Raw genomic sequence first — 22,392 nt, forward strand, 5'->3', positions numbered from 1 at the left:
TTCTGAGATAGGTTATATAGGGTGAAGTTTTTCTCTATTTATATAAGTGTGGAAACTGGTTTAGGTAGCTTAGTGGTTTGTTATGAAAAGGCTGGTAGAGATGGGTTGAATAGTGTTAGACTTGTGTCTGCATTTAGTGGAGAACTGGATTTGGTATTTAAATGGCATCTAATATGACGTAGTCATTGTGCAAATCAACTCTAAATCAACGGGTTTACTATGATCGAGAACCTAACTATAATAGTTACCCATTGTTGGCATGCTCTTCTCTTTTTTTTACGAAATTACTTACTCACTCTCCCTTGTGAGTGAGGGTGGAGTGGTGTGTATATCACTCGGAATTCCTTAGTCGGCTTTGACGGCGAAATTATATTCACACACACATCAAGATTAGACGTTTATCTATTTAATTTACCATTGCTGCACTGTACCAATGCGTAATAAAGACGAAATTCGAGTTGAGATGGAGGGAGGGAGGTGTTGCTTTGGTGTGCTCTTACACGGCAACTCAACGATCGTTTGCCACTTCCACGCTTGCCAGTCGGCCACTAGCCTCAAAGTGAATTCTAGTGTCTTGATTAGCTTTACAATCCATCATTTACCTCAATACACACTAACAATGTGTATTTATATACTTCAATCGAGCATTCGATGCACGCATTCACCTATAATATATACGTCAAAGAAACCCAGAACCCACCCAAGTTCAAGCGCACCTGCACTCTCGCCCCTCTCCATTTGAATGCTTGTTTCCTAATTAGATTTCAAATGATTCATTCACCTCTCTAAACGCCACCACCGTCTGTATATTTACATATTTTATTTAGGCAATGTAAGCAGGCACACATTCATTCATTCATTCATTCATTCATTCATTCATTCATTCATTCATTCATTCATTCATTCATTCATTCATTCATTCACGTAAAATAACGAATAAAATTGATATAGAATCTACTATAATTTGCAAAGCGAGCGACCAACCACCAAATGTGTCATTGTGAAAGCTAGTTTCGTAATTAGCTTTGCAATACTTCATTTACCTCCCTAAACACCAACAATGAGCGAGTATTTGTATACTCGGTAAAAGCGATGGATGGATTCCTTACACATTCACATTCACATATATTAAGCAATGAATTTGCTATAGTACCTACAGTACTCAGACTTCTCGAATTACTTACATCTTCTTATATCTTAACTTTGTTGTTCATTCAACAACAGAGTCGTTTTCCAGGGAATCACGTTATGTTAGATGATGCATCGCCTCGCCTCGCCTCGCATGGCATCGAATCGCATGTCATTGCATCGCATCGCATTGAACTGCATGGTATTGAATCACAAGGCATTGAATGGCATGGCATGGCATGGCATGGCATGGCGTCACGTCACGTCTCTCGTCTCTCGTCTCTCGTCTCTCGTCTCTAGTCTCTAGTCTCTAGTCTCTAGTCTCTAGTCTCTCGTCTCTCGTCTCTCGTCTCTAGTCTCTAGTCTCTAGTCTCTCGTCTCTCGTCTCTCGTCTCTCGTCTCTCGTCTCTCGTCTCTCGTCTCTCGTCTCTCGCCTCTCGCCTCTCGCCTCTCGCCTCTCGCCTCTAGCCTCTAGCCTCTAGCCTCTAGCCTCTAGCCTCTCGCCACCCAGCCCTGCCTCGCTTCGCCTCGTCTCCGGTTTATGAAAACGATGTATCAAGCAAAGTGTTAGATGTGAAAAAGTCGTGATATATATACAAAAATGGAATAGTTGGCGCGTAATAGTGCTGTTCGTTTTCTGTTATGGTATCAGAGAGAGAACGTCTCCTATTTATATTTTTTGACGAGCGTTGGCGTAACAGGCCCCTTGCACTTTTAATTCGTTATTGTACTTTTCAAAAGCTGTAGCTACCTTAAGACACATGACAAATGGAGGTTTATGTATTAGAGTTAAGCGCTATACTCCCTGGCCAGGAGCGAATTCGTGAAACGCCACGCGAGTCTGTTTACCACTTTGCCGCCAGTTACATATTCACTACTCATGAATGAAACCATGTAATATCATGAATTTGCATATATATATATATAAATTCATTGATCAGGTAAGAAATGGTTAAAGCCTTTACTGCATGGCGTTTATATGTATGCTTGAATTCGAATATTACTCAACGATAATCACATGCCCTTTTGCAATTGAAACTCGCTACGTGGTTTCTAGCCGCAATTGTTGCCTGGTGTTGCAGAGCAACCATGCATCCTATCGCTTCTCGGCCTTTTGGCTAAGATCAAAGTGTAGTATCTGTTCTTATCAGCTTAATATCTGATACGATCCCCATGTGGGATCCTCGATATTAAACTGATTTTTGCAACATGGCGAAGTGCTAGGAGCTTGCTCCACCTTTGCCGCGGATCGGCCCGGTATTGCAGTACCTCTGGGATCGGTCCACTCCCTTCGGGGAGACCAAAAACAACCCTATCAACTAGTCAAAATCAAGTAGGAGACGATTATGTTAATTGGTTATGTACATTAATGAATCGTGTTAATTTGAATTGCAGTAATTACTTCACACCAGCCAACATCGTATGAGGAAAAAGCCTTGGAACGAGCAGCAGAAGTGAGTCAGTCGAGTCCGGGTTTGATGGGTCGAAGCTGAACAACTGCAACGAGTTAGAGAGAAGGAAGGAAGGAAGGAAGGAAGGAAGGAAGGAAGGAAGGAAGGAAGGAAGGAAGGAAGGAAGGAAGGAAGGAAGGAGAAAGAAGGAGAAAGAAGGAGAGTGAGGTGAGTAATATCATTTAATAACTTTAGATTAAAGATTATGTGCGAGCAAAGAAATACGATGGTTGGTGTGGAAGGAAAGAAGTTGATTTTATGAATGGGGGGTTGCCAGTTAGTGCAATTTTAATTGATTTTGTTTGTTTTCTGAGATAGGTTATATAGGGTGAAGTTTTTCTCTATTTATATAAGTGTGGAAACTGGTTTAGGTAGCTTAGTGGTTTGTTATGAAAAGGCTGGTAGAGATGGGTTGAATAGTGTTAGACTTGTGTCTGCATTTAGTGGAGAACTGGATTTGGTATTTAAATGGCATCTAATATGACGTAGTCATTGTGCAAATCAACTCTAAATCAACGGGTTTACTATGATCGAGAACCTAACTATAATAGTTACCCATTGTTGGCATGCTCTTCTCTTTTTTTTACGAAATTACTTACTCACTCTCCCTTGTGAGTGAGGGTGGAGTGGTGTGTATATCACTCGGAATTCCTTAGTCGGCTTTGACGGCGAAATTATATTCACACACACATCAAGATTAGACGTTTATCTATTTAATTTACCATTGCTGCACTGTACCAATGCGTAATAAAGACGAAATTCGAGTTGAGATGGAGGGAGGGAGGTGTTGCTTTGGTGTGCTCTTACACGGCAACTCAACGATCGTTTGCCACTTCCACGCTTGCCAGTCGGCCACTAGCCTCAAAGTGAATTCTAGTGTCTTGATTAGCTTTACAATCCATCATTTACCTCAATACACACTAACAATGTGTATTTATATACTTCAATCGAGCATTCGATGCACGCATTCACCTATAATATATACGTCAAAGAAACCCAGAACCCACCCAAGTTCAAGCGCACCTGCACTCTCGCCCCTCTCCATTTGAATGCTTGTTTCCTAATTAGATTTCAAATGATTCATTCACCTCTCTAAACGCCACCACCGTCTGTATATTTACATATTTTATTTAGGCAATGTAAGCAGGCACACATTCATTCATTCATTCATTCATTCATTCATTCATTCATTCATTCATTCATTCATTCATTCATTCATTCATTCATTCACGTAAAATAACGAATAAAATTGATATAGAATCTACTATAATTTGCAAAGCGAGCGACCAACCACCAAATGTGTCATTGTGAAAGCTAGTTTCGTAATTAGCTTTGCAATACTTCATTTACCTCCCTAAACACCAACAATGAGCGAGTATTTGTATACTCGGTAAAAGCGATGGATGGATTCCTTACACATTCACATTCACATATATTAAGCAATGAATTTGCTATAGTACCTACAGTACTCAGACTTCTCGAATTACTTACATCTTCTTATATCTTAACTTTGTTGTTCATTCAACAACAGAGTCGTTTTCCAGGGAATCACGTTATGTTAGATGATGCATCGCCTCGCCTCGCCTCGCATGGCATCGAATCGCATGTCATTGCATCGCATCGCATTGAACTGCATGGTATTGAATCACAAGGCATTGAATGGCATGGCATGGCATGGCATGGCATGGCGTCACGTCACGTCTCTCGTCTCTCGTCTCTCGTCTCTCGTCTCTAGTCTCTAGTCTCTAGTCTCTAGTCTCTAGTCTCTCGTCTCTCGTCTCTCGTCTCTAGTCTCTAGTCTCTAGTCTCTCGTCTCTCGTCTCTCGTCTCTCGTCTCTCGTCTCTCGTCTCTCGTCTCTCGTCTCTCGTCTCTCGCCTCTCGCCTCTCGCCTCTCGCCTCTCGCCTCTAGCCTCTAGCCTCTAGCCTCTAGCCTCTCGCCACCCAGCCCTGCCTCGCTTCGCCTCGTCTCCGGTTTATGAAAACGATGTATCAAGCAAAGTGTTAGATGTGAAAAAGTCGTGATATATATACAAAAATGGAATAGTTGGCGCGTAATAGTGCTGTTCGTTTTCTGTTATGGTATCAGAGAGAGAACGTCTCCTATTTATATTTTTTGACGAGCGTTGGCGTAACAGGCCCCTTGCACTTTTAATTCGTTATTGTACTTTTCAAAAGCTGTAGCTACCTTAAGACACATGACAAATGGAGGTTTATGTATTAGAGTTAAGCGCTATACTCCCTGGCCAGGAGCGAATTCGTGAAACGCCACGCGAGTCTGTTTACCACTTTGCCGCCAGTTACATATTCACTACTCATGAATGAAACCATGTAATATCATGAATTTGCATATATATATATATTAAATTCATTGATCAGGTAAGAAATGGTTAAAGCCTTTACTGCATGGCGTTTATATGTATGCTTGAATTCGAATATTACTCAACGATAATCACATGCCCTTTTGCAATTGAAACTCGCTACGTGGTTTCTAGCCGCAATTGTTGCCTGGTGTTGCAGAGCAACCATGCATCCTATCGCTTCTCGGCCTTTTGGCTAAGATCAAAGTGTAGTATCTGTTCTTATCAGCTTAATATCTGATACGATCCCCATGTGGGATCCTCGATATTAAACTGATTTTTGCAACATGGCGAAGTGCTAGGAGCTTGCTCCACCTTTGCCGCGGATCGGCCCGGTATTGCAGTACCTCTGGGATCGGTCCACTCCCTTCGGGGAGACCAAAAACAACCCTATCAACTAGTCAAAATCAAGTAGGAGACGATTATGTTAATTGGTTATGTTACATTAATGAATCGTGTTAATTTGAATTGCAGTAATACTTCACACCAGCCAACATCGTATGAGGAAAAAAGCCTTGGAACGAGCAGCAGAAGTGAGTCAGTCGAGTCCGGGTTTGATGGGTCGAAGCTGAACAACTGCAACGAGTTAGAGAGAAGGAAGGAAGGAAGGAAGGAAGGAAGGAAGGAAGGAAGGAAGGAAGGAAGGAAGGAAGGAAGGAAGGAAGGAAGGAAGGAGAAAGAAGGAGAAAGAAGGAGAGTGAGGTGAGTAATATCATTTAATAACTTTAGATTAAAGATTATGTGCGAGCAAAGAAATACGATGGTTGGTGTGGAAGGAAAGAAGTTTGATTTTATGAATGGGGGGTTGCCAGTTGTGCAATTTTAATTGATTTTGTTTGTTTTCTGAGATAGGTTATATAGGGTGAAGTTTTTCTCTATTATATAAGTGTGGAAACTGGTTTAGGTAGCTTAGTGGTTTGTTATGAAAAGGCTGGTAGAGATGGGTTGATAGTGTTTAGACTTGTGTCTGCATTTAGTGGAGAACTGGATTTGGTATTTAAATGGCATCTAATATGACGTAGTCATTGTGCAAATCAACTCTAAATCAACGGGTTTACTATGATCGAGAACCTAACTATAATAGTTACCCATTGTTGGCATGCTCTTCTCTTTTTTTTTACGAAATTACTTACTCACTCTCCCTTGTGAGTGAGGGTGGAGTGGTGTGGTATATCACTCGGAATTCCTTAGTCGGCTTTGACGGCGAAATTATATTCACACACACATCAAGATTAGACGTTTATCTATTTAATTTACCATTGCTGCACTGTACCAATGCGTAATAAAGACGAAATTCGAGTTGAGATGGAGGGAGGGAGGTGTTGCTTTGGTGTGCTCTTACACCGGCAACTCAACGATCGTTTGCCACTTCCACGCTTGCCAGTCGGCCACTAGCCTCAAAGTGAATTCTAGTGTCTTGATTAGCTTTACAATCCATCATTTACCTCAATACACACTAACAATGTGTATGTATATACTTCAATCGAGCATTCGATGCACGCATTCACCTATAATATATACGTCAAAGAAACCCAGAACCCACCCAAGTTCAGCGCACCTGCACTCTCGCCCCTCTCCATTTGAATGCTTGTTTCCTAATTAGATTTCAAATGATTCATTCACCTCTCTAAACGCCACCACCGTCTGTATATTTACATATTTTATTTAGGCAATGTAAGCAGGCACACATTCATTCATTCATTCATTCATTCATTCATTCATTCATTCATTCATTCATTCATTCATTCATTCATTCATTCATTCACGTAAAATAACGAATAAATTGATATAGAATCTACTATAATTTGCAAAGCGAGCGACCAACCACCAAATGTGTCATTGTGAAAGCTAGTTTCGTAATTAGCTTTGCAATACTTCATTTACCTCCCTAAACACCAACAATGAGCGAGTATTTTGTATACTCGGTAAAAGCGATGGATGGATTCCTTACACATTCACATTCACATATATTAAGCAATGAATTTGCTATAGTACCTACAGTACTCAGACTTCTCGAATTACTTACATCTTCTTATATCTTAACTTTGTTGTTCATTCAACAACAGAGTCGTTTTCCAGGGAATCACGTTATGTTAGATGATGATCGCCTCGCCTCGCCTCGCATGGCATCGAATCGCATGTCATTGCATCGCATCGCATTGAACTGCATGGTATTGAATCACAAGGCATTGAATGGCATGGCATGGCATGGCATGGCACTGGCGTCACGTCACGTCTCTCGTCTCTCGTCTCTCTGTCTCTCGTCTCTCGTCTCGCGTCTCTCGTCTCTCGTCTCTCGCCCTCGCCTCTCGCCTCTCGCCTCTAGCCTCTAGCCTCTAGCCTCTAGCCTCTCGCCACCCAGCCTGCCTCGCTTCGCCTCGTCTCGGTTATGAAAACGATGTATCAAGCAAAGTGTTAGATGTGAAAAAGTCGTGATATATATACAAAAATGGAATAGTTGGCGCGTAATAGTGCTGTTCGTTTTCTGTTATGGTATCAGAGAGAGAAAACGTCTCCTATTTATATTTTTTGTACGAGCGTTGGCGCTAACAGGCCCCTTGCACTTTTAATTCGTTATTGTACTTTTCAAAAGCTGTAGCTACCTTAAGACACATGACAAATGGAGGTTTATGTATTAGAGTTAAGCGCTATACTCCCTGGCCAGGAGCGAATTCGTGAAACGCCACGCGAGTCTGTTTACCACTTTGCCGCCAGTTACATATTCACTACTCATGAATGAAACCATGTAATATCATGAATTTGCATATATATATATATATAATTCATTGATCAGGTAAGAAATGGTTAAAGCCTTTACTGCATGGCGTTTATATGTATGCTTGAATTCGAATATTACTCAACGATAATCACATGCCCTTTTGCAATTGAAACTCGCTACGTGGTTCTAGCCGCAATTGTTGCCTGGTGTTGCAGAGCAACCATGCATCCTATCGCTTCTCGGCCTTTTGGCTAAGATCAAAGTGTAGTATCTGTTCTTATCAGCTTAATATCTGATACGATCCCCATGTGGGATCCTCGATATTAAACTGATTTTTGCAACATGGCGAAGTGCTAGGAGCTTGCTCCACCTTTGCCGCGGATCGGCCCGGTATTGCAGTACCTCTGGGATCGGTCCACTCCCTTCGGGGAGACCAAAAACAACCCTATCAACTAGTCAAAATCAAGTAGGAGACGATTATGTTAATTGGTTATGTACATTAATGAATCGTGTTAATTTGAATGCAGTAATTACTTCACACCAGCCAACATCGTATGAGGAAAAAGCCTTGGAACGAGCAGCAGAAGTGAGTCAGTCGAGTCCGGGTTTGATGGGTCGAAGCTGAACAACTGCAACGAGTTAGAGAGAAGGAAGGAAGGAAGGAAGGAAGGAAGGAAGGAAGGAAGAAGGAAGGAAGGAAGGAAGGAAGGAAGGAAGGAAGGAAGGAGAAAGAAGGAGAAAGAAGGAGAGTGAGGTGAGTAATATCATTTAATAACTTTAGATTAAAGATTATGTGCGAGCAAGAAATACGATGGTTGGTGTGGAAGGAAAGAAGTTGATTTTATGAATGGGGGGTTGCCAGTTAGTGCAATTTTAATTGATTTTGTTTGTTTTCTGAGATAGGTTATATAGGGTGAAGTTTTTCTCTATTTATATAAGTGTGGAAACTGGTTTAGGTAGCTTAGTGGTTTGTTATGAAAAGGCTGGTAGAGATGGGTTGAATAGTGTTAGACTTGTGTCTGCATTTAGTGGAGAACTGGATTTGGTATTTAAATGGCATCTAATATGACGTAGTCATTGTGCAAATCAACTCTAAATCAACGGGTTTACTATGATCGAGAACCTAACTATAATAGTTACCCATTGTTGGCATGCTCTTCTCTTTTTTTTACGAAATTACTTACTCACTCTCCTTGTGAGTGAGGGTGGAGTGGTGTGTATATCACTCGGAATTCCTTAGTCGGCTTTGACGGCGAAATTATATTCACACACACATCAAGATTAGACGTTTATCTATTTAATTTACCATTGCTGCACTGTACCAATGCGTAATAAAGACGAAATTCGAGTTGAGATGGAGGGAGGGAGGTGTTGCTTTGGTGTGCTCTTACACGGCAACTCAACGATCGTTTGCCACTTCCACGCTTGCCAGTCGGCCACTAGCCTCAAAGTGAATTCTAGTGTCTTGATTAGCTTTACAATCCATCATTTACCTCAATACACACTAACAATGTGTATTTATATACTTCAATCGAGCATTCGATGCACGCATTCACCTATAATATATACGTCAAAGAAACCCAGAACCCACCCAAGTTCAAGCGCACCTGCAACTCTCGCCCCTCTCCATTTGAATGCTTGTTTCCTAATTAGATTTCAAATGATTCATTCACCTCTCTAAACGCACCACCGTCTGTATATTTACATATTTTATTTAGGCAATGTAAGCAGGCACACATTCATTCATTCATTCATTCATTCATTCATTCATTCATTCATTCATTCATTCATTCATTCATTCATTCATTCATTCACGTAAAATAACGAATAAATTGATATAGAATCTACTATAATTTGCAAAGCGAGCGACCAACCACCAAATGTGTCATTGTGAAAGCTAGTTTCGTAATTAGCTTTGCAATACTTCATTTACCTCCCTAAACACCAACAATGAGCGAGTATTTGTATACTCGGTAAAAGCGATGGATGGATTCCTTACACATTCACATTCACATATATTAAGCAATGAATTTTGCTATAGTACCTACAGTACTCAGACTTCTCGAATTACTTACATCTTCTTATATCTTAACTTTGTTGTTCATTCAACAACAGAGTCGTTTTCCCAGGGAATTCACGTTATGTTAGATGATGCATCGCCTCGCCTCGCCTCGCATGGCATCGAATCGCATGTCATTGCATCGCATCGCATTGAACTGCATGGTATTGAATCACAAGGCATTGAATGGCATGGCATGGCATGGCATGGCATGGCGTCACGTCACGTCTCTCGTCTCTCGTCTCTCGTCTCTCGTCTCTAGTCTCTAGTCTCTAGTCTCTAGTCTCTAGTCTCTCGTCTCTCGTCTCTCGTCTCTAGTCTCTAGTCTCTAGTCTCTCGTCTCTCGTCTCTCGTCTCTCGTCTCTCGTCTCTCGTCTCTCGTCTCTCGTCTCTCGTCTCATCGCCTCTCGCCTCTCGCCTCTCGCCTCTAGCCTCTAGCCTCTAGCCTCTAGCCTCTAGCCTCTCGCCACCCAGCCCTGCCTCGCTTCGCCTCGTCTCCGGTTTATGAAAACGATGTATCAAGCAAAGTGTTAGATGTGAAAAAGTCGTGATATATATACAAAAATGGAATAGTTGGCGCGTAATAGTGCTGTTCGTTTTCTGTTATGGTATCAGAGAGAGAACGTCTCCTATTTATATTTTTTGACGAGCGTTGGCGTAACAGGCCCCTTGCACTTTTAATTCGTTATTGTACTTTTCAAAAGCTGTAGCTACCTTAAGACACATGACAAATGGAGGTTTATGTATTAGAGTTAAGCGCTATACTCCTGGCCAGGAGCGAATTCGTGAAACGCCACGCGAGTCTGTTTACCACTTGCCGCCAGTTACATATTCACTACTCCTGAATGAAACCATGTAATATCATGAATTTGCATATATATATATATATAAATTCATTGATCAGGTAAGAAATGGTTAAAGCCTTTACTGCATGGCGTTTATATGTATGCTTGAATTCGAATATTACTCAACGATAATCACATGCCCTTTTGCAATTGAAACTCGCTACGTTGGTTTCTAGCCGCAATTGTTGCCTGGTGTTGCAGAGCAACCATGCATCCTATCGCTTCTCGGCCTTTTGGCTAAGATCAAAGTGTAAGTATCTGTTCTTATCAGCTTAATATCTGATACGATCCCCATGTGGGATCCTCGATATTAAACTGATTTTTGCAACATGGCGAAGTGCTAGGAGCTTGCTCCACCTTTGCCGCGGATCGGCCCGGTATTGCAGTACCTCTGGGATCGGTCCACTCCCTTCGGGGAGACCAAAAACAACCCTATCAACTAGTCAAAATCAAGTAGGAGACGATTATGTTAATTGGTTATGTACATTAATGAATCGTGTTAATTTGAATTGCAGTAATTACTTCACACCAGCCAACATCGTATGAGGAAAAAGCCTTGGAACGAGCAGCAGAAGTGAGTCAGTCGAGTCCGGGTTTGATGGGTCGAAGCTGAACAACTGCAACGAGTTAGAGAGAAGGAAGGAAGGAAGGAAGGAAGGAAGGAAGGAAGGAAGGAAGGAAGGAAGGAAGGAAGGAAGGAAGGAAGGAAGGAGAAAGAAGGAGAAAGAAGGAGAGTGAGGTGAGTAATATCATTTAATAACTTTAGATTAAAGATTATGTGCGAGCAAAGAAATACGATGGTTGGTGTGGAAGGAAAGAAGTTGATTTTATGAATGGGGGGTTGCCAGTTAGTGCAATTTTAATTGATTTTGTTTGTTTTCTGAGATAGGTTATATAGGGTGAAGTTTTTCTCTATTTATATAAGTGTGGAAACTGGTTTAGGTAGCTTAGTGGTTTGTTATGAAAAGGCTGGTAGAGATGGGTTGAATAGTGTTAGACTTGTGTCTGCATTTAGTGGAGAACTGGATTTGGTATTTAAATGGCATCTAATATGACGTAGTCATTGTGCAAATCAACTCTAAATCAACGGGTTTACTATGATCGAGAACCTAACTATAATAGTTACCCATTGTTGGCATGCTCTTCTCTTTTTTTTACGAAATTACTTACTCACTCTCCCTTGTGAGTGAGGGTGGAGTGGTGTGTATATCACTCGGAATTCCTTAGTCGGCTTTGACGGCGAAATTATATTCACACACACATCAAGATTAGACGTTTATCTATTTAATTTACCATTGCTGCACTGTACCAATGCGTAATAAAGACGAAATTCGAGTTGAGATGGAGGGAGGGAGGTGTTGCTTTGGTGTGCTCTTACACGGCAACTCAACGATCGTTTGCCACTTCCACGCTTGCCAGTCGGCCACTAGCCTCAAAGTGAATTCTAGTGTCTTGATTAGCTTTACAATCCATCATTTACCTCAATACACACTAACAATGTGTATTTATATACTTCAATCGAGCATTCGATGCACGCATTCACCTATAATATATACGTCAAAGAAACCCAGAACCCACCCAAGTTCAAGCGCACCTGCACTCTCGCCCCTCTCCATTTGAATGCTTGTTTCCTAATTAGATTTCAAATGATTCATTCACCTCTCTAAACGCCACCACCGTCTGTATATTTACATATTTTATTTAGGCAATGTAAGCAGGCACACATTCATTCATTCATTCATTCATTCATTCATTCATTCATTCATTCATTCATTCATTCATTCATTCATTCATTCATTCACGTAAAATAACGAATAAAATTGATATAGAATCTACTATAATTTGCAAAGCGAGCGACCAACCACCAAATGTGTCATTGTGAAAGCTAGTTTCGTAATTAGCTTTGCAATACTTCATTTACCTCCCTAAACACCAACAATGAGCGAGTATTTGTATACTCGGTAAAAGCGATGGATGGATTCCTTACACATTCACATTCACATATATTAAGCAATGAATTTGCTATAGTACCTACAGTACTCAGACTTCTCGAATTACTTACATCTTCTTATATCTTAACTTTGTTGTTCATTCAACAACAGAGTCGTTTTCCAGGGAATCACGTTATGTTAGATGATGCATCGCCTCGCCTCGCCTCGCATGGCATCGAATCGCATGTCATTGCATCGCATCGCATTGAACTGCATGGTATTGAATCACAAGGCATTGAATGGCATGGCATGGCATGGCATGGCATGGCGTCACGTCACGTCTCTCGTCTCTCGTCTCTCGTCTCTCGTCTCTCGTCTCTCGTCTCTCGTCTCTCGTCTCTCGTCTCTCGTCCTCTCGCTCTCGTCGCCTCTCGCCTCTAGCCTCTAGCCTCTAGCCTCTAGCCTCTCGCCACCCAGCCCTGCCTCGCTTCGCCTCGTCTCCGGTTTATGAAAACGATGTATCAAGCAAAGTGTTAGATGTGAAAAAGTCGTGATATATATACAAAAATGGAATAGTTGGCGCGTAATAGTGCTGTTCGTTTTCTGTTATGGTATCAGAGAGAGAACGTCTCCTATTTATATTTTTTGACGAGCGTTGGCGTAACAGGCCCCTTGCACTTTTAATTCGTTATTGTACTTTTCAAAAGCTGTAGCTACCTTAAGACACATGACAAATGGAGGTTTATGTATTAGAGTTAAGCGCTATACTCCCTGGCCAGGAGCGAATTCGTGAAACGCCACGCGAGTCTGTTTACCACTTTGCCGCCAGTTACATATTCACTACTCATGAATGAAACCATGTAATATCATGAATTTGCATATATATATATATAAATTCATTGATCAGGTAAGAAATGGTTAAAGCCTTTACTGCATGGCGTTTATATGTATGCTTGAATTCGAATATTACTCAACGATAATCACATGCCCTTTTGCAATTGAAACTCGCTACGTGGTTTCTAGCCGCAATTGTTGCCTGGTGTTGCAGAGCAACCATGCATCCTATCGCTTCTCGGCCTTTTGGCTAAGATCAAAGTGTAGTATCTGTTCTTATCAGCTTAATATCTGATACGATCCCCATGTGGGATCCTCGATATTAAACTGATTTTTGCAACATGGCGAAGTGCTAGGAGCTTGCTCCACCTTTGCCGCGGATCGGCCCGGTATTGCAGTACCTCTGGGATCGGTCCACTCCCTTCGGGGAGACCAAAAACAACCCTATCAACTAGTCAAAATCAAGTAGGAGACGATTATGTTAATTGGTTATGTACATTAATGAATCGTGTTAATTTGAATTGCAGTAATTACTTCACACCAGCCAACATCGTATGAGGAAAAAGCCTTGGAACGAGCAGCAGAAGTGAGTCAGTCGAGTCCGGGTTTGATGGGTCGAAGCTGAACAACTGCAACGAGTTAGAGAGAAGGAAGGAAGGAAGGAAGGAAGGAAGGAAGGAAGGAAGGAAGGAAGGAAGGAAGGAAGGAAGGAAGGAAGGAAGGAGAAAGAAGGAGAAAGAAGGAGAGTGAGGTGAGTAATATCATTTAATAACTTTAGATTAAAGATTATGTGCGAGCAAAGAAATACGATGGTTGGTGTGGAAGGAAAGAAGTTGATTTTATGAATGGGGGGTTGCCAGTTAGTGCAATTTTAATGATTTTGTTGTTTTCTGAGATAGGTTATATAGGGTGAAGTTTTTTCTCTATTTATATAAGTGTGGAAACTGGTTTAGGTAGCTTAGTGGTTTGTTATGAAAAGGCTGGTAGAGATGGGTTGAATAGTGTTGACTTGTGTCTGCATTTAGTGGAGAACTGGATTTGGTATTTAAATGGCATCTAATATGACGTAGTCATTGTGCAAATCAACTCTAAATCAACGGGTTTACTATGATCGAGACCTAACTATAATAGTTACCCATTGTTGGCATGCTCTTCTCTTTTTTTTACGAAATTACTTACTCACTCTCCTTGTGAGTGAGGGTGGAGTGGTGTGTATATCACTCGGAATTCCTTAGTCGGCTTTGACGGCGAAATTATATTCACACACACATCAAGATTAGACGTTTATCTATTTAATTTACCATTGCTGCACTGTACCAATGCGTAATAAAGACGAAATTCGAGTTGAGATGGAGGGAGGGAGGTGTTGCCTTTGGTGTGCTCTTACACGGCAACTCAACGATCGTTTGCCACTTCCACGCTTGCCAGTCGGCCACTAGCCTCAAAGTGAATTCTAGTGTCTTGATTAGCTTTACAATCCATTCATTTACCTCAATACACACTAACAATGTGTATTTATATACTTCAATCGAGCATTCGATGCACGCATTCACCTATAATATATACGTCAAGAAACCCAGAACCCACCCAAGTTCAAGCGCACCTGCACTCTCGCCCCTCTCCATTTGAATGCTTGTTTCCTAATTAGATTTCAAATGATTCATTCACCTCTCTAAACGCCACCACCGTCTGTATATTTACATATTTTATTTAGGCAATGTAAGCAGGCACACATTCATTCATTCATTCATTCATTCATTCATTCATTCATTCATTCATTCATTCATTCATTCATTCATTCATTCATTCACGTAAAATAACGAATAAAATTGATATAGAATCTACTATAATTTGCAAAGCGAGCGACCAACCACCAAATGTGTCATTGTGAAAGCTAGTTTCGTAATTAGCTTTGCAATACTTCATTTACCTCCCTAAACACCAACAATGAGCGAGTATTTGTATACTCGGTAAAAGCGATGGATGGATTCCTTACACATTCACATTCACATATATTAAGCAATGAATTTGCTATAGTACCTACAGTACTCAGACTTCTCGAATTACTTACATCTTCTTATATCTTAACTTTGTTGTTCATTCAACAACAGAGTCGTTTTCCAGGGAATCACGTTATGTTAGATGATGCATCGCCTCGCCTCGCCTCGCATGGCATCGAATCGCATGTCATTGCATCGCATCGCATTGAACTGCATGGTATTGAATCACAAGGCATTGAATGGCATGGCATGGCATGGCATGGCATGGCTGTCACGTCACGTCTCTCGTCTCTCGTCTCTCGTCTCTCGTCTCTCGTCTCTCGTCTCTCGTCTCTCGTCTCTCGCCCTCTCGCCTCTCGCCTCTCGCCTCTAGCCTCTAGCCTCTAGCCTCTAGCTCTCGCCACCCAGCCCTGGCCTCGCTTCTGCCTCGTCTCCGGTTTATGAAAAACGATGTATTCAAGCAAAGTGTTAGATTGTGAAAAAGTCGTGATATATATACAAAAATGGAATAGTTGGCGCGTAATAGTGCTGTTCGTTTTCTGTTATGGTATCAGAGAGAGAACGTCTCCTATTTATATTTTTGACGAGCGTTGGCGTAACAGGCCCCTTGCACTTTTAATTCGTTATTGTACTTTTCAAAAGCTGTAGCTACCTTAAGACACATGACAAATGGAGGTTTATGTATTAGAGTTAAGCGCTATACTCCCTGGCCAGGAGCGAATTCGTGAAACGCCACGCGAGTCTGTTTACCACTTTGCCGCCAGTTACATATTCACTACTCATGAATGAAACCATGTAATATCATGAATTTGCATATATATATATATATAAATTCATTGATCAGGTAAGAAATGGTTAAAGCCTTTACTGCATGGCGTTTATATGTATGCTTGAATTCGAATATTACTCAACGATAATCACATGCCCTTTTGCAATTGAAACTCGCTACGTGGTTTCTAGCCGCAATTGTTGCCTGGTGTTGCAGAGCAACCATGCTCCTATCGCTTCTCGGCCTTTTGGCTAAGATCAAAGTGTAGTATCTGTTCTTATCAGCTTTAATATCTGATACGATCCCCATGTGGGATCCTCGATATTAAACTGATTTTTGCAACATGGCGAAGTGCTAGGAGCTTGCTCCACCTTTGCCGCGGATCGGCCCGGTATTGCAGTACCTCTGGGATCGGTCCACTCCCTTCGGGGAGACCAAAACAACCTATCAACTAGTCAAAATCAAGTAGGAGACGATTATGTTAATTGGTTATGTACATTAATGAATCGTGTTAATTTGAATTGCAGTAATTACTTCACACCAGCCAACATCGTATGAGGAAAAAGCCTTGGAACGAGCAGCAGAAGTGAGTCAGTCGAGTCCGGGTTTGATGGGTCGAAGCTGAACAACTGCAACGAGTTAGAGAGAAGGAAGGAAGGAAGGAAGGAAGGAAGGAAGGAAGGAAGGAAGGAAGGAAGGAAGGAAGGAAGGAAGGAAGGAAGGAAGGAGAAAGAAGGAGAAAGAAGGAGAGTGAGGTGAGTAATATCATTTAATAACTTTAGATTAAAGATTATGTGCGAGCAAAGAAATACGATGGTTGGTGTGGAAGGAAAGAAGTTGATTTTATGAATGGGGGGTGCCAGTTAGTGCAATTTTAATTGATTTTGTTGTTTTCTGAGATAGGTTATAGGGTGAAGTTTTTCTCTATTTATATAAGTGTGGAAACTGGTTTAGGTAGCTTAGTGGTTTGTTATGAAAAGGCTGGTAGAGATGGGTTGAATAGTGTTAGACTTGTGTCTGCATTTAGTGGAGAACTGGATTTGGTATTTAAATGGCATCTAATATGACGTAGTCATTGTGCAAATCAACTCTAAATCAACGGGTTTACTATGATCGAGAACCTAACTATAATAGTTACCCATTGTTGGCATGCTCTTCTCTTTTTTTACGAAATTACTTACTCACTCTCCCTTGTGAGTGAGGGTGGAGTGGTGTGTATATCACTCGGAATTCCTTAGTCGGCTTTGACGGCGAAATTATATTCACACACACATCAAGATTAGACGTTTATCTATTTAATTTACCATTGCTGCACTGTACCAATGCGTAATAAAGACGAAATTCGAGTTGAGATGGAGGGAGGGAGGTGTTGCTTTGGTGTGCTCTTACACGGCAACTCAACGATCGTTTGCCACTTCCACGCTTGCCAGTCGGCCACTAGCCTCAAAGTGAATTCTAGTGTCTTGATTAGCTTTACAATCCATCATTTACCTCAATACACACTAACAATGTGTATTTATATACTTCAATCGAGCATTCGATGCACGCATTCACCTATAATATATACGTCAAAGAAACCCAGAACCCACCCAAGTTCAAGCGCACCTGCACTCTCGCCCCTCTCCATTTGAATGCTTGTTTCCTAATTAGATTTCAAATGATTCATTCACCTCTCTAAACGCCACCACCGTCTGTATATTTACATATTTTATTTAGGCAATGTAAGCAGGCACACATTCATTCATTCATTCATTCATTCAATTCATTCATTCATTCATTCATTCATTCATTCATTCATTCATTCATTCATTCACGTAAAATAACGAATAAAATTGATATAGAATCTACTATAATTTGCAAAGCGAGCGACCAACCACCAAATGTGTCATTGTGAAAGCTAGTTTCGTAATTAGCTTTGCAATACTTCATTTACCTCCCTAAACACCAACAATGAGCGAGTATTTGTATACTCGGTAAAAGCGATGGATGGATTCCTTACACATTCACATTCACATATATTAAGCAATGAATTTGCTATAGTACCTACAGTACTCAGACTTCTCGAATTACTTACATCTTCTTATATCTTAACTTTGTTGTTCATTCAACAACAGAGTCGTTTTTCCAGGGAATCACGTTATGTTAGATGATGCATCGCCTCGCTCGCCTCGCATGGCATCGAATCGCATGTCATTGCATCGCATCGCATTGAACTGCATGGTATTGAATCACAAGGCATTGAATGGCATGGCATGGCATGGCATGGCATGGCGTCACGTCACGTCTCTCGTCTCTCGTCTCTCGTCTCTCGTCTCTAGTCTCTAGTCTCTAGTCTCTAGTCTCTAGTCTCTCGTCTCTCGTCTCTCGTCTCTAGTCTCTAGTCTCTAGTCTCTCGTCTCTCGTCTCTCGTCTCTCGTCTCTCGTCTCTCGTCTCTCGTCTCTCGTCTCTCGCCTCTCGCCTCTCGCCTCTCGCCTCTCGCCTCTAGCCTCTAGCCTCTAGCCTCTAGCCTCTCGCCACCCAGCCCTGCCTCGCTTCGCCTCGTCTCCGGTTTATGAAAACGATGTATCAAGCAAGTGTTAGATGTGAAAAAGTCGTGATATATATACAAAAATGGAATAGTTGGCGCGTAATAGTGCTGTTCGTTTTCTGTTATGGTATCAGAGAGAGAACGTCTCCTATTTATATTTTTTGACGAGCGTTGGCGTAACAGGCCCCTTGCACTTTTAATTCGTTATTGTACTTTTCAAAAGCTGTAGCTACCTTAAGACACATGACAAATGGAGGTTTATGTATTAGAGTTAAGCGCTATACTCCCTGGCCAGGAGCGAATTCGTGAAACGCCACGCGAGTCTGTTTACCACTTTGCCGCCAGTTACATATTCACTACTCATGAATGAAACCATGTAATATCATGAATTTGCATATATATATATATATAAATTCATTGATCAGGTAAGAAATGGTTAAAGCCTTTACTGCATGGCGTTTATATGTATGCTTGAATTCGAATATTACTCAACGATAATCACATGCCCTTTTGCAATTGAAACTCGCTACGTGGTTTCTAGCCGCAATTGTTGCCTGGTGTTGCAGAGCAACCATGCATCCTATCGCTTCTCGGCCTTTTGGCTAAGATCAAAGTGTAGTATCTGTTCTTATCAGCTTAATATCTGATACGATCCCCATGTGGGATCCTCGATATTAAACTGATTTTTGCAACATGGCGAAGTGCTAGGAGCTTGCTCCACCTTTGCCGCGGATCGGCCCGGTATTGCAGTACCTCTGGGATCGGTCCACTCCCTTCGGGGAGACCAAAAACAACCCTATCAACTAGTCAAAATCAAGTAGGAGACGATTATGTTAATTGGTTATGTACATTAATGAATCGTGTTAATTTGAATTGCAGTAATTACTTCACACCAGCCAACATCGTATGAGGAAAAAGCCTTGGAACGAGCAGCAGAAGTGAGTCAGTCGAGTCCGGGTTTGATGGGTCGAAGCTGAACAACTGCAACGAGTTAGAGAGAAGGAAGGAAGGAAGGAAGGAAGGAAGGAAGGAAGGAAGGAAGGAAGGAAGGAAGGAAGGAAGGAAGGAAGGAAGGAAGGAGAAAGAAGGAGAAAGAAGGAGAGTGAGGTGAGTAATATCATTTAATAACTTTAGATTAAAGATTATGTGCGAGCAAAGAAATACGATGGTTGGTGTGGAAGGAAAGAAGTTGATTTATGAATGGGGGGTTGCCAGTTAGTGCAATTTTAATTGATTTTGTTTGTTTTCTGAGATAGGTTATATAGGGTGAAGTTTTTCTCTATTTAATATAAGTGTGGAAACTGGTTTAGGTAGCTTAGTGGTTTGTTATGAAAAGGCTGGTAGAGATGGGTTGAATAGTGTTAGACTTGTGTCTGCATTTAGTGGAGAACTGGATTTGGTATTTAAATGGCATCTAATATGACGTAGTCATTGTGCAAATCAACTCTAAATCAACGGGTTTACTATGATCGAGAACCTAACTATAATAGTTACCCATTGTTGGCATGCTCTTCTCTTTTTTTTACGAAATTACTTACTCACTCTCCCTTGTGAGTGAGGGTGGAGTGGTGTGTATATCACTCGGAATTCCTTAGTCGGCTTTGACGGCGAAATTATATTCACACACACATCAAGATTAGACGTTTATCTATTTAATTTACCATTGCTGCACTGTACCAATGCGTAATAAAGACGAAATTCGAGTTGAGATGGAGGGAGGGAGGTGTTGCTTTGGTGTGCTCTTACACGGCAACTCAACGATCGTTTGCCACTTCCACGCTTGCCAGTCGGCCACTAGCCTCAAAGTGAATTCTAGTGTCTTGATTAGCTTACAATCCATCATTTACCTCAATACACACTAACAATGTGTATTTATATACTTCAATCGAGCATTCGATGCACGCATTCACCTATAATATATACGTCAAAGAAACCCAGAACCCACCCAAGTTCAAGCGCACCTGCACTCTCGCCCCTCTCCATTTGAATGCTTGTTTCCTAATTAGATTTCAAATGATTCATTCACCTCTCTAAACGCCACCACCGTCTGTATATTTACATATTTTATTTAGGCAATGTAAGCAGGCACACATTCATTCATTCATTCATTCATTCATTCATTCATTCATTCATTCATTCATTCATTCATTCATTCATTCATTCATTCACGTAAAATAACGAATAAAATTGATATAGAATCTACTATAATTTGCAAAGCGAGCGACCAACCACCAAATGTGTCATTGTGAAAGCTAGTTTCGTAATTAGCTTTGCAATACTTCATTTACCTCCCTAAACACCAACAATGAGCGAGTATTTGTATACTCGGTAAAAGCGATGGATGGATTCCTTACACATTCACATTCACATATATTAAGCAATGAATTTGCTATAGTACCTACAGTACTCATACTCTCGAATTACTTACATCTTCTTATATCTTAACTTTGTTGTTCTTCAACAACAGAGTCGGTTTCCAGGAATCACGTTATGTTAGATGATGCATCGCCTCGCCTCGCCTCGCATGGCATCGAATCGCATGTCATTGCATCGCAATCGCTTGAACTGCATGGTATTGAATCACAAGGCATTGAATGGCATGGCATGGCATGGCATGGCATGGCGTCACGTCACGTCTCTCGTCTCTCGTCTCTCGTCTCTCGTCTCATCGTCTCTCGTCTCTCGTCTCTCGTCTCTCGCCTCTCGCCTCTCGCCTCTCGCCTCTAGCCTCTAGCCTCTAGCCTCTAGCCTCTCGCCACCCAGCCCTGCCTCGCTTCGCTCGTCCTCCGGTTTTATGAAAACGATGTATCAAGCAAAGTGTTAGATGTGAAAAAGTCGTGATATATATACAAAAATGGAATAGTTGGCGCGTAATAGTGCTGTTCGTTTTCTGTTATGGTATCAGAGAGAGAACGTCTCCTATTTATATTTTTTGACGAGCGTTGGCGTAACAGGCCCCTTGCACTTTTAATTCGTTATTGTACTTTTCAAAAGCTGTAGCTACCTTAAGACACATGACAAATGGAGGTTTATGTATTAGAGTTAAGCGCTATACTCCCTGGCCAGGAGCGAATTCGTGAAACGCCACGCGAGTCTGTTTACCACTTTGCCGCCAGTTACATATTCACTACTCATGAATGAAACCATGTAATATCATGAATTTGCATATATATATATATAAATTCATTGATCAGGTAAGAAATGGTTAAAGCCTTTACTGCATGGCGTTTATATGTATGCTTGAATTCGAATATTACTCAACGATAATCACATGCCCTTTTGCAATTGAAACTCGCTACGTGGTTTCTAGCCGCAATTGTTGCCTGGTGTTGCAGAGCAACCATGCATCCTATCGCTTCTCGGCCTTTTGGCTAAGATCAAAGTGTAGTATCTGTTCTTATCAGCTTAATATCTGATACGATCCCCATGTGGGATCCTCGATATTAAACTGATTTTTGCAACATGGCGAAGTGCTAGGAGCTTGCTCCACCTTTGCCGCGGATCGGCCCGGTATTGCAGTACCTCTGGGATCGGTCCACTCCCTTCGGGGAGACCAAAAACAACCCTATCAACTAGTCAAAATCAAGTAGGAGACGATTATGTTAATTGGTTATGTACATTAATGAATCGTGTTAATTTGAATTGCAGTAATTACTTCACACCAGCCAACATCGTATGAGGAAAAAGCCTTGGAACGAGCAGCAGAAGTGAGTCAGTCGAGTCCGGGTTTGATGGGTCGAAGCTGAACAACTGCAACGAGTTAGAGAGAA

The 22,392-nt window shown here is 41.4% G+C and overlaps 8 non-coding genes across 8 annotated transcripts; all 8 read left to right on the forward strand.

The window, feature by feature from the left end:
* The first annotated feature begins 2,226 nt into the window (after nucleotides 1–2,226).
* LOC138362455 (U2 spliceosomal RNA) lies at nucleotides 2,227–2,419 on the forward strand. Its single transcript, XR_011227679.1, has one exon. It is a non-coding gene; the product is annotated as a U2 spliceosomal RNA (small nuclear RNA).
* A 2,694-nt stretch (nucleotides 2,420–5,113) lies between these two features.
* On the forward strand, nucleotides 5,114–5,306 carry LOC138362459 (U2 spliceosomal RNA). The gene has a single exon (XR_011227683.1). It is a non-coding gene; the product is annotated as a U2 spliceosomal RNA (small nuclear RNA).
* Nucleotides 5,307–7,887: 2,581 nt separating this feature from the next.
* On the forward strand, nucleotides 7,888–8,080 carry LOC138362460 (U2 spliceosomal RNA). The gene has a single exon (XR_011227684.1). It is a non-coding gene; the product is annotated as a U2 spliceosomal RNA (small nuclear RNA).
* Nucleotides 8,081–10,777: 2,697 nt separating this feature from the next.
* LOC138362458 (U2 spliceosomal RNA) lies at nucleotides 10,778–10,971 on the forward strand. Its single transcript, XR_011227682.1, has one exon. It is a non-coding gene; the product is annotated as a U2 spliceosomal RNA (small nuclear RNA).
* A 2,584-nt stretch (nucleotides 10,972–13,555) lies between these two features.
* On the forward strand, nucleotides 13,556–13,748 carry LOC138362461 (U2 spliceosomal RNA). Its single transcript, XR_011227685.1, has one exon. It is a non-coding gene; the product is annotated as a U2 spliceosomal RNA (small nuclear RNA).
* A 2,577-nt stretch (nucleotides 13,749–16,325) lies between these two features.
* Nucleotides 16,326–16,519, forward strand: LOC138362457 (U2 spliceosomal RNA). Its single transcript, XR_011227681.1, has one exon. It is a non-coding gene; the product is annotated as a U2 spliceosomal RNA (small nuclear RNA).
* A 2,685-nt stretch (nucleotides 16,520–19,204) lies between these two features.
* Nucleotides 19,205–19,397, forward strand: LOC138362462 (U2 spliceosomal RNA). Its single transcript, XR_011227686.1, has one exon. It is a non-coding gene; the product is annotated as a U2 spliceosomal RNA (small nuclear RNA).
* A 2,576-nt stretch (nucleotides 19,398–21,973) lies between these two features.
* On the forward strand, nucleotides 21,974–22,166 carry LOC138362456 (U2 spliceosomal RNA). The gene has a single exon (XR_011227680.1). It is a non-coding gene; the product is annotated as a U2 spliceosomal RNA (small nuclear RNA).
* The last annotated feature ends 226 nt before the right edge of the window (nucleotides 22,167–22,392 follow it).

Source organism: Procambarus clarkii, unplaced genomic scaffold, assembly GCF_040958095.1.
Source record: "Procambarus clarkii isolate CNS0578487 unplaced genomic scaffold, FALCON_Pclarkii_2.0 HiC_scaffold_1855, whole genome shotgun sequence".
Classification (NCBI taxonomy): Eukaryota; Metazoa; Arthropoda; class Malacostraca; order Decapoda; family Cambaridae; genus Procambarus; species Procambarus clarkii.